Genomic DNA, 10995 nt, shown 5'->3' with positions numbered 1-10995 from the left:
GTGGTTGGCACCGGTGGAGGATAATACTTGTGGGTTGATGGTCTGGGGGATTTTCTGGGGCCAGGGTCACAGACTACATCCTTTATCTCTCTCATTTCAGTGACTGGCACTCTTCTTGGCATAGAGTAGGTGCTTAAGAAATGACTGAATCTCCAGTTTGTTTTCTTATTTGTCAGACTGCAGTCTTGAGTTAGTACAATATCCAGTAAAGTTTTGAGGTAAAGGTGCAAATGCAGTGGTTATGACTGTATTGAGGTGTTTGTGATTACTGGGGAGAAACTGATAACTAGACTTTTCTTAATTAGGTCATTTAAATGTATTTGAATAGAAATCTGTACATTACACTCATGCCTTCACCTGAAATTTACCACTCAGTCTGAATGTTCATTGTATTTCTTTCTTGGTTCAAACTAAAGGAATGGAAAAATCAAAGATTGGATTTCCTCTCTTTTTATTGCTGGAAAATGAAAAGAAATTATTTCAGCCTTTCATCACAATTAGTTCATGAAAGGAAACAAACAGAAGCTCATGACATCACATTTAAGCTTAATTAAAACATCACACTATTGCTGCTAGACATTCTATGGGGTCTCATTGCTGCTTGAAACATGTGACCTATCTCTGCTACCCAGAGATCTGGTGCTGTGATGAATTTATTTTTTGGACAGGAAGTTATCTCAACCACCAGGCACCCCCAACCCCACCATTGTGAAACTTGGAAGAGGATATTTTTATCATTCCCTGTGAGCTCCTCTCTATCTAACTGTGCTTATTGGCAAACACTATCTCAGAGTGTCAATATAAGAATGATCATTTATATTTGCATAGGCATTATATTTTTCAAAGTATTATGTACACTGATTCCTTTGATCCTCATAACAATAATTTAAGCATGGATGCATGGCCCTGTTACCAGACAAAGGCTATGGATTCTTTTGCCTTACATACTCAATAACCAATTCCTGAAACACTAGGGAAAGTTTATTACTACACATATAGTAAGAGAGCAGGTGGCTTAGTGGCCCAAAATATGTCTCCCGGAGTTTAGGAGGTTCAAGGTTTTTAAGGATTTTAGCAAGGGGAGAAGAGGCCATTTTGGATAGCAAGTTCAAAGCAAAAAAGGAGGTACTGATATCATTGAAATCACTATCATTTCAATGGGATAAGATAAGCTGAAAGGAGAAGAGGCAGAACTATCTCTTCAGTACTAAAAGTATAAGCCAAAAGGAAGAAAGACAAGTTATCTTCTACTAGCAGACTCTAGCTGATATGATTTATAAAATGTCTGGGGCTGAAGCTAGTTAATGACTGACTTCAAATTCTTCATTAGCATTAGGGCCTTTTCCCTACAAGAAAATGACCAGACAGAGGGAGTAACAGTTCTTAGTCACAGAGCCACAAGACAAAGCTTTTTATTATCATTTCAGATATCACAGTAGCTGAATTATAGTTTAGAATTTCAGGTATTCCCCTCTGTCTACTCCTATATATCAGAAAGCAAAAAGGAATTATCTATGTAGTATCAGTAATCAAAATCATCCCTTAACTCCTGATTTCTTAGTTACAGACCAACATTACAGATGAGGAAAAAATGGGATTTAGAGATTTTCTCCTTAGGTCAAGTTCATACAAATAGTAATATAAGTGGTGGAATTAAGTTCAGATTTTACTTTTCTAAACTTAACTGCATTTATATCAGTTCAATAGGAAAGGTGGCTTTGGGTGAGAACGAGTTTTATTTAGCACACCTGGGAATGGCATCCTAACACCAACTCTGTTAATAACCTTTCCCTTATTCATGATATATAAAAACTCTATAATTATTAGCCAGTGTCTGCTCTGTACTCTAGACCCCTGACAATGAGTACATGAGCCTTGGTGTTACTATTCTTGGGCAGTGCATTAATTATTAGATATTACTTGGAGAAAAGGGCAATACTTCGTCAAAAGACAAAGTGTTAGCTTCAATATCTCTTTGTGCAATTGCCAGGGCACTCTTAGTTCCTGTTTCTAATCTAAAGATTACCTGGCAGGTTTGCCCTTTTTCTTATGAAATATCTGTTCTTATGGGAAACTAGTACCAACATATAGTGAGAATTTTTATGTCTTATTAAAGGTTGTTCATTGATATTTGTAAGATCCTGCAGCACCTACCATATTATTAAGAGGCAAGTTCTAAATTTACTCACAGAGAAATTATGTTTTGCAAAGAGTTCTTCAGAATCATAAGCGAGTGTGCTATTGGGGTTAACATCTTTGCCATGAAAAAGCCTTTATGAGTCATTTTTTGATTGTTTGGCGCAAACCTTGTTTCAGAGCTGGAATTTTAAGAGGAAAACTTAATGTCACTATTGCAGTATTTTCAGACTGGGCATCACTCATCTTTAGAAGGCAGGAGCCTCTTGGGAAGGGCAGCTCTTCTTTGCGGCAGGCTGAGGGGCAGATATCACTGCAAGTGCTGAAGTTTCTCTGCTCTGGCAAAAATGCACAGTTCCCCATGGGTTCTGAAACAACACATTCCAGATGAAGTGAGTAGTTAGTACCAGGCAATATAAAGGATGTGGAGGGAGAGGACAGGTTGTCTAAGACAAGTTAATAGGCCCTATCCATCAGGAGTGAATGTTAGGAAATTGAATATAGTGTGAATCAGGGATATCTGCCTGTGTGTAGGAGGCTCAGTCATGGAGGTTGCTATTGCGAGACAGGGTTCTAAACAGACTGGAGTTTTGATAGTTTTCTGAAGTCAAGACTCAGTGCTAGAATGATGGTGATGCTTTGATATCAGAACTGGATATTTTAAGGTGGAAACTAATTCTTGTGAATAAGGCAGGAGTTCACTTATGATCAAGGCAGAGAGACAGTGGAAAGAAGATAGATTTGGACCCTACGTTTCCCTTTACTTTCTTTGAGGTCTTGGCCAGGTCTGTCATTTCCACTTAACCTCAATTCTCTTTGATAGCATGGTGATGTTATAATAATAAAGTCTGCTTCAAAGTCGTTGTGAGGAGCTAGTGAGTAATATATTTGAAAAAATTTTGTAAATTATAAGATACCATAGATATATTAGTTCATTGCATGATTAATAAGCATTTATCTCCCAAGTACTGTACTGTTTATTAGCAATACTGTTTATTCTTATAAACATCAGAACTGCTTCCTGCAGTTCTGCCATTTGGCCAGTGATAATCCTTCTTTTTGTCCAAGCTTGCAATTTGGATTCTCCATCCAGACATGTTTTCTTTGGTCATCCTGAGTCAACACTTCTCTCTGTCCTCCCTGGCCCTCCAGGTGCCCGTCTTTGTATAGTCTCCTGTGGGGGGTACTCCACCTTGGCCCCAGGTGGAGTCCCACATACTCTCCTGCTCTCATGGGGATAGTCCAGAACTTTTAGTCTAGGAGTTGCTGAAGAAAGTGCCTCACCTCTTTCGAGCACATTTGCTTACTCTCACATGAGAAAAACTTGGGAGGCCATTGTCAGCTCCTTCAACCATAGGCTAGAGAGGCATTTAACAGTAATTTAAGGAAAAAAATGCCTAATGATTAGAGAAAGAAAGGACACTGGGAAATTTTGTTGTTGCTGTTCTTTGCTGCTAAGGCACAATTTTTTTTACGAGTTGGAAACCCAATAATACATTACATCTGTATTATTACTATGAGAAAATGTGTTGATGCTAAAAAAATATATCATCCGGCAAACTTTCATAAGTCATAAATTTATAAATTCCTTGTATTACAGTACAGGTAATCTCAAAACACTAACTGATGTTTGTAGTTTTTTTTTCTTTCAGAACCAAATGCAACTTTATTACTCACAGCAACTGCAGGATCCCAAGTATCACTCTGCAGTACCCCATGCTTCAAATCTGCTTAGGCATATTTTTAACTACAAGGCAATACAGGGAAGCATCAGAATGACCTCATTCTAAGACAGAATTTTTTTGCAAGGGAAGGAAATTACTTTCTGAACAGAGAGACACATATTTAGAGGAAGGTTTTTATAGCCTGAGCTAGAGAATCTAAAGGAGAGCTGTAATCACTGATCAGGAAAGTTCATCTTCTAGCAGTTCCACTCTCACAAGAATACCCAAAAATCCTTCTGGAGCACTGGGGGTCCTAGATAAGACGAGAAAGTGTCACTGGAAAGGGACAGAGCACGGAGGCAGTGACAGCAGAAAGAGATGAACAGGCCATCAAGCAAAAGAGCTATCCCACCAGAAGGATATAGAACAGACCTAGTTGGAGTGGCTCAAGGAGGAACCTAGGTACCAACTCTAAGAAATACTTGTAAGACATTTAAAGAAGTGGGGGTGGCCATTGTGGGCTCTTTAGTCACTTCAGTTTGTCAGTTTGTGTATGCTTTTTGTTTTCTTTCTGGAAGCGTGTTCACAAGATCTGTTTGGTTTGTATTTATTTAACTGGCTAAAGAGGAGGTTTTCTTGCATGTTTGAATGTGGGTTCAATCAAAGAGAACTATGAAGCTACCAAGGGTATTGTTGTAGCTTTTGTTTTTTTGTGTGTGTTTTCCTGACACCAGCTCTGACACTAGTCTTCCAAGGATTGAGAGTCCTGTTCTGTATTCAATCAAAAATATCGAATGCCCACTAAATAACAGTTGCTGTGTTAAATACTACTAAAACTTTTTAAAAAAGCACAAAGGCATATCCTGGCACTCAGAGTTAGGAAATCAAGGCATAGGCAATAATATTACAAAAAAATTAAAAAAAGCAAAAGAAACACATCTGCATGATTTAAAAGCCTCATTTTACCCATTTCTCTATCTTAATTATATTTTGCTTTAAAGTTTCCTGCCAACCCATGTGCTCACACACAAACATACACAGTCACTGAATAACAGATAAAGAATTATGGACTTTTTAAAACAATATAATACCTAGTTACAATATTAGTATATCTTTCATAAAGTAGTATATGATTAATTCTTAAATAATGAGAGCAGACTTGAGTGCCAATGAGGACAGGTGAGGGTGAATATTGGGCTAATATATTTTAGGGCCATTTTATAGGAGAGGAAGTATTTATGCTAGGGCTTAAGTAATGGATAGAATTTCAGGGGGAAATAAATAGGGACAATTTGAATAAAAGTGTAGGGGTAAAAAGGCTCATAGAGAAGATAAATAGATAGTGAAAGCCAAAAGGGAGAGGATTCACATTTGGAAATTACAGCGAAAGAGAGTTTGAGGGTTCTTAATGCCAGGTTAGAAATTTGGATCTGGATCTTCTCAGGAAAGCACAGTTTTATGAATATGAACCCTTGATTGACATTTCAAAGAACAATATTCCTTAAACATACAAGTATATGTCCATTCTCATATGCATGAACCATGCACATGTAGCTGAGGGCTGTTCTAACCCAACACAACCCGCATTAAAAAATACAAGACCCTTAGTCATAGTTTATAAAGTAAAGTAGAACTATCTTAAAGCTGACGGATGGATGTTGGTCAAAAGTGTTTTGAGATGGTCTCAGACACATCCTTAATGCCAGCAATATGATATGATAAAAGGCATCTAATGATCGGAAAGCAATTATTTCTGCTAAATAGAAAAAGTTGTGTTCAAATGTTGATATAATTTTGAAAATGAACATACTTAGCAGAATTCCAGTTCATCTATTTGTTGATGAGTTTCGTAAGCTCTCAAAATAATTAACTTAATTAAATAATTATATCTTGTGTGGGAAGAGAAGGTTCTAAATTGCTCTACCCTCAATATATATTAATGTATTACATTTACTTATATATTTAAGCAAGCAAACCATCTTATTTTATGATTATCAGTACAGCTATGGATTATGTATTTTAGCCCATTGTTCTATATCAGAATTCAACACTTGTTCTTGAGTTGTGTCTAATATGAAAAATGAAGACTGGATTTGAGTGCTTTAACATACATTTAAAATGTAATTTAGGGCGGGCCGCGGTGGCTCAGCGGGCAAAGTGCTTGCCTGCTATGCCGGAGGACCTCGGTTCGATTCCCGGCCCCAGCCCATGTAACAAAAACGGAGAAACAGAATACAATAAAACAAGAAAATGTTTAAAAATGTTTCCCTTTCTTCCTTCCTTCCTTCCTTCTATCCTTCCTTCCTTCTCTCTGTCTTTCCTTTAAAAAAAAAAAAAAAAAAAAAAAAAAAATGTAATTTACAAATAAATCTTTAAGGCTAATTGGGTGACACTCTGTTATGTGAGTTTTTAAACACAGAGCACTAACTTTTTCTTTCTTTTTTGTTCAGAAATCATTTTTGTAACTTTCTCATCCCCTTACAGGAAATATGACTGCCTTGTTTGTGGTTTTCAGTCACTCACCAGTACATTTTAGGAGGATTGAATGAATAAAGGTATGCACTGAGAGGCAATATGACTCAAGAGAGTTAAGTAAAATCTAAGGTAACTTCTGCCTTTGGGTTCTTTATGACTGCAGGTAAACCATGAAACCCACTGGAAAACTTAAGTGATTACATCTGTTAAAGAAGGATTATAAAGATACCTTAGTCAATTTTTTTGCCCTAATACTCTGAAATTTTCTCCTCCATTTTCTCATCTCATCATATATTCTTTTCTCATCATATACTCTTTTTATATTTGCTTATGATTCCAATACTATTTATTATTGAATAGTCTTTCATTCTTTGCTCTTTTAAAATGTAATATTTATATTTGTTCATGGATCTATTCCAATCTTTTTATTCTGTTCTATTGATCTATTGTCTATTCCTGCAGCAGAGCCATCATTTTTCATTACTATAACTTTATAGTCTTTCTCCTCCCATATATTATTGTGCAAGCCTTGTAATTGGTATTTCTGCTTCCAATTCCTTCCTGGGCCAATAAAACCTACAAATTGTAATCAGATTAATCTACCATGAGTATTTGTCTGATTATTTCATGCTCCTATTCTGGGTTTCCAATGAGTCTTCCTTATCTACAGACCAAAATCTAAATCTAAATCTAAATTTCTTAATAATGGGATTAAAGTAATTTCTATGGGTATGTATAGGATTTTCTTTTTATAACATTTACTACATTGCATTCTATGTGTCTGTTACTTGCCTGCAACTCCACTAACTATAAGCATAATAAGGCAGGGACTGAACCCATTTTCTTCAGCACTATATTTCCTGTGCCCAATACACTTGCTATTATATGATAAGTGTACAGTAAACAGCAGGGGAACAAAAGGAAGGAACATATAACCAGTTAACTGAATTTGCTGATATGTATGTATATATATATATGTATGTGTGTATGCACACATACACACTCACCCATGTATATAACCTTTACCACTTTAATGTTACTTACAATTAGGTTCTCTCAAAGAATCTTTACATAGTCCCCACTGATATCTTGGGCAGATTTCATGACTTTCCATTCTGTTTTACAACTGTCTATTATAATAATCTCATATCTCTATCTCCTTCCATTTACCCCAAGAAATGGAGTCTTGGAGTTAAGAGGGAAATTTTTGCTCATTCCCAGACCTGACTATTGGCGAGAGCAAGGGAGGGTGGAGAGGATGAGAAGGGATGAAGGAAGAAAGGAAGGAGTGAGGGTAAAAGAGAAACAGAAATTGATTATAGGTAGGGAGGATCTGTCTGAGGGGGGCAGACATTCTCCACACACCTTCTAAAGACCTGAGTCCTCTGATCAGGGGTCTGAGAGGGAACCAAGAAGAAAAGATAAATATCTCTTCACTTAACACTCCATAGTTTTTGGTTCCTGTGTTCCTCTGGAGCATTGATGAGTTATTAATGCTGTGTTTTCAACATCTGTTTCAGTCATATTCCTAGAAGAAAAGATTGAGATCAAAAAGAAGAGGAAAAGAGATTTTGATGTGGAGCTAGAAGTTTCTTCAATGTATGGTAAATATGTTAAAAATATTTAAATCAGACAAATCAATCAGTATTTGAGATCACAACTTACATATGATGACCTGGAGAAGTAACAACCAACAATGAAGTTATAAAAAATTTGAATTGAAACCAGATTCCAGTGTCTTCAGGGATTGTGATCTTTTAGCTGCTGTATCTGAAAAAAAAATTGTGTGTTTGGATCTCTTGAAAGCTGAACACTTCTTTTAAATATCTTAGTCCTTGAAGACTAATGGGACACATTTTTAGGGCATGGGATGACTGTGCTCTGGTTTAGTTCCAGCTTTTCTCAATGTGACAAGACCGGCAGTCTTATGATTTCTTGAAGGTTGGATGCATGTGAAGTTCTGTGAGGTTATTTTTTAGAGATCAATTTGCCTTCCAGTCACGGTAATTGAAAGGTTTTGTGGTTATTCTTAGAAATAGAATTAGGATGGGGGTGGGGAGAGGGTGTTCTGGCATCTATGAAAGCCATAGGAAACTGACACTGTTGGCATTTGGGATTAGCATAGTAAATTGTGAGGTCTGTGGCCTTTTCTCATTGCTTAGGCTTTCTGCTCCTTCCAAAATTCTACATACTATTTCAGACAGATATCACTGGGGAGTACACAAAAAGATAAGCAATGTGGTTTTAAATTCCACTTGAGCAGAATTTCCCAAAGTCTCACTCCACTGTCATACTGACACTTATGGTCCTGGCACATTTATAAATCAGTAACAATCATGGACTGGAGTCAAGAGACCTTAGTTTTAGTCCTGGCTTTGCCATAATCTACGTGATGAGCCTTGTATACTCATTTCATGTCTCAGTTTCCATCTGTCAACTAAGGCATTTGATCCAGATGACTTTTAAGGGTTATGTTCTTATATTAAATTAGGGAAACAGATTCAGCCAGCCTGCTCCTCTTAATTACCTCCATAATGTCCTTCTTCTACTCATTATGGCAGAATATTTTTTGCTCCTATTAAGGCAAGGTCAGAGGGCAAAGCAGTGGATGGACCACCTTACTCTTTAGAATAAGAGAATGCACATGGAAAAATGAGTCACAGAAGCCTATAACTGGTACATATCTCAAAGTTTACCTTGGCTGTATTTTAAGATTCAAGTAAAGAAAAAATTGACCCAGCAAGGTGAAGTGGCTTGTATAAAGATCAACCATTGGTAAATTCAAGAATAGGAAAGAAAACCAATGGTTTGATTCTGTGGTTCCTTTCTTTATGTCTTTGTGTGTTGGCTTTCTTCTCCATATTGAAAACATTTGAGAATCTCTTCAATTGTACTCTGTGATCCCAGTATAGAAGGAAAGAACACTAACTTGAGTATGTTGCTTTGGTTGGCAGACAGATTTAGCAGAACCTGCTAAAATTATTAAAATGTATTTATAGTATAAAGGCAGATGTTTCGATTGTTATAATTACTGGAGATAGAGTTAATTGACCACAAAGTGATTCCAGCTATTTGGAATTCATTAGTTTATAATCGGAAGGTGATAGTCTTGGGAAAATAAGAGGCTGAGCATTGCCAATTACACATAGAAATAAAAATTATGATCACAATTAGAAGTATATAAAATGCAGAATATCTTTATGCTGTATTAAAATATTTTAAATTTGCTTTAGTGCTTGACAATAGTAAAACCTTCAGCATTTCTTTTCATAAAATTGTATTCTCTTCTTCCATAGGTAATATCCACACATGTATCAGGACATCTTGCTTGTAAATATTTAGAAAAGCCCTGGAAAGCCAACATGATTATGTTTTAAAGCCATATCTTTTTACTGCTCTTAAATGACTTGTAAATGTTTAATTGCAGCTTACACAAAAAGACTGTATTGAAAGCAGCATGTAATCAAAGTACTAAAATGATCCCCTGTATGTAATACACAGTGAAGCCTCAAATATCAGATCCTCTGAGAACAAACTTAGTCTTGGAATCAGGCCACGCCAGTGTTGGGTTGGAAGCAACAATGGAGGAGGAGGATACAGCAGGATAATTTAAAGTATAATCTTCATGTGAGAGTTCCAGGGTTTGAGCAAATATAAGAAGAGGACTATATTCACCTCTACGCTAAGTTTAAGATTTTATAACCTGGGAATGGAAGAACTGTCTCTGATCCTGGCCATTGACAAATACAGATTCTGTGCTTCTGGGCAAAGGGTAGAAAAGAATGTTACCCATGCAAGCCAAATGTGTAAAACCAATTTGATTGGAGATGAATTAATAGTAATAATAACAGCTACCTCCTTTTTGAACACCATCTCTGGGTCAAGTACTATAAAATAATGAGCATTCTCAACAAATCTATATGGAGGTGATTATCTCCAACTTTCATACAAAATAACAGAAGTTCACTGAGGTTAAATATATTGTCCAAAACTACAAAGTTATCAAATAAGTAGGCTTCAAACCCATCCTAGGTTTGTATAGCTCAGGAGCTCTTGCCTCTTCCTCTATATTTTATACTGGTAAGACATGGTGAAGAACAATTTAGTAAGGCATGGTGAAGAACAATTTAAAATTGAGAACATATTATTAAGATACTGCATTATCTTTACACTTAGTAATTTTCTGAAACTGAAGTATGTCATTAAAATATAATCTTAAGTAATGATTTTTCTGACTCTTTGATAGAGTACATTATAGCAAGTATGTACTCATCTTCTCACCCTGAATTTCTGTCAGATTCATTTTAGCTATAGCCTTCCACCCAAGACCAAGGACCATGGTGAGTTAAATGTGATGCTTTGCTTCTTATGCATCTTAGAAGAAAAAATTTCTTGTCCTCGGAGGCTTGAAACATGTTTTTATATTTAAAAATGAAAGATTTTAGAAACTTCCTATCTTTAAGAAGATATTGTAAGATGTTTACTTGTTGCAAAATTTATATTTTCTGTAGTGCATTATCTAATTTAACATGCATGATCAGTTTATTCAGACACCATAATCATATAGAAACTTGAATAGGGAGTGAGGCTCGACGTTGTGAAACTTATTCCTGCAAGGGAGAAGCTAAGCCTATTTATAGTTGTGCCTGAGAGTCACCCCAAGAGAACCTCTTTCATTGCTTAAATGTGTCCTTTCTCTCTAAGCCAACTCAGCAGGTGA

At 36.2% G+C, this 10995-nt stretch overlaps 1 long non-coding RNA gene across 1 annotated transcript; it reads left to right on the top strand.

Annotated features, from left to right (window-relative positions):
• Positions 1–591: 591 nt before the first annotated feature.
• LOC143647872 (uncharacterized) lies at positions 592–10386 on the top strand. Its single transcript, XR_013158231.1, has 4 exons — positions 592–743; positions 6285–6355; positions 7808–7879; positions 9572–10386. It is a non-coding gene; the product is annotated as an uncharacterized LOC143647872 (long non-coding RNA).
• The last annotated feature ends 609 nt before the right edge of the window (positions 10387–10995 follow it).

Source organism: Tamandua tetradactyla, chromosome 10 (genome assembly GCF_023851605.1).
Source record: "Tamandua tetradactyla isolate mTamTet1 chromosome 10, mTamTet1.pri, whole genome shotgun sequence".
Taxonomy (NCBI): Eukaryota; Metazoa; Chordata; class Mammalia; order Pilosa; family Myrmecophagidae; genus Tamandua; species Tamandua tetradactyla.
Note: the sequence above shows the minus strand (reverse complement) of the source record. Positions and strands in the feature narration are given on the sequence as shown.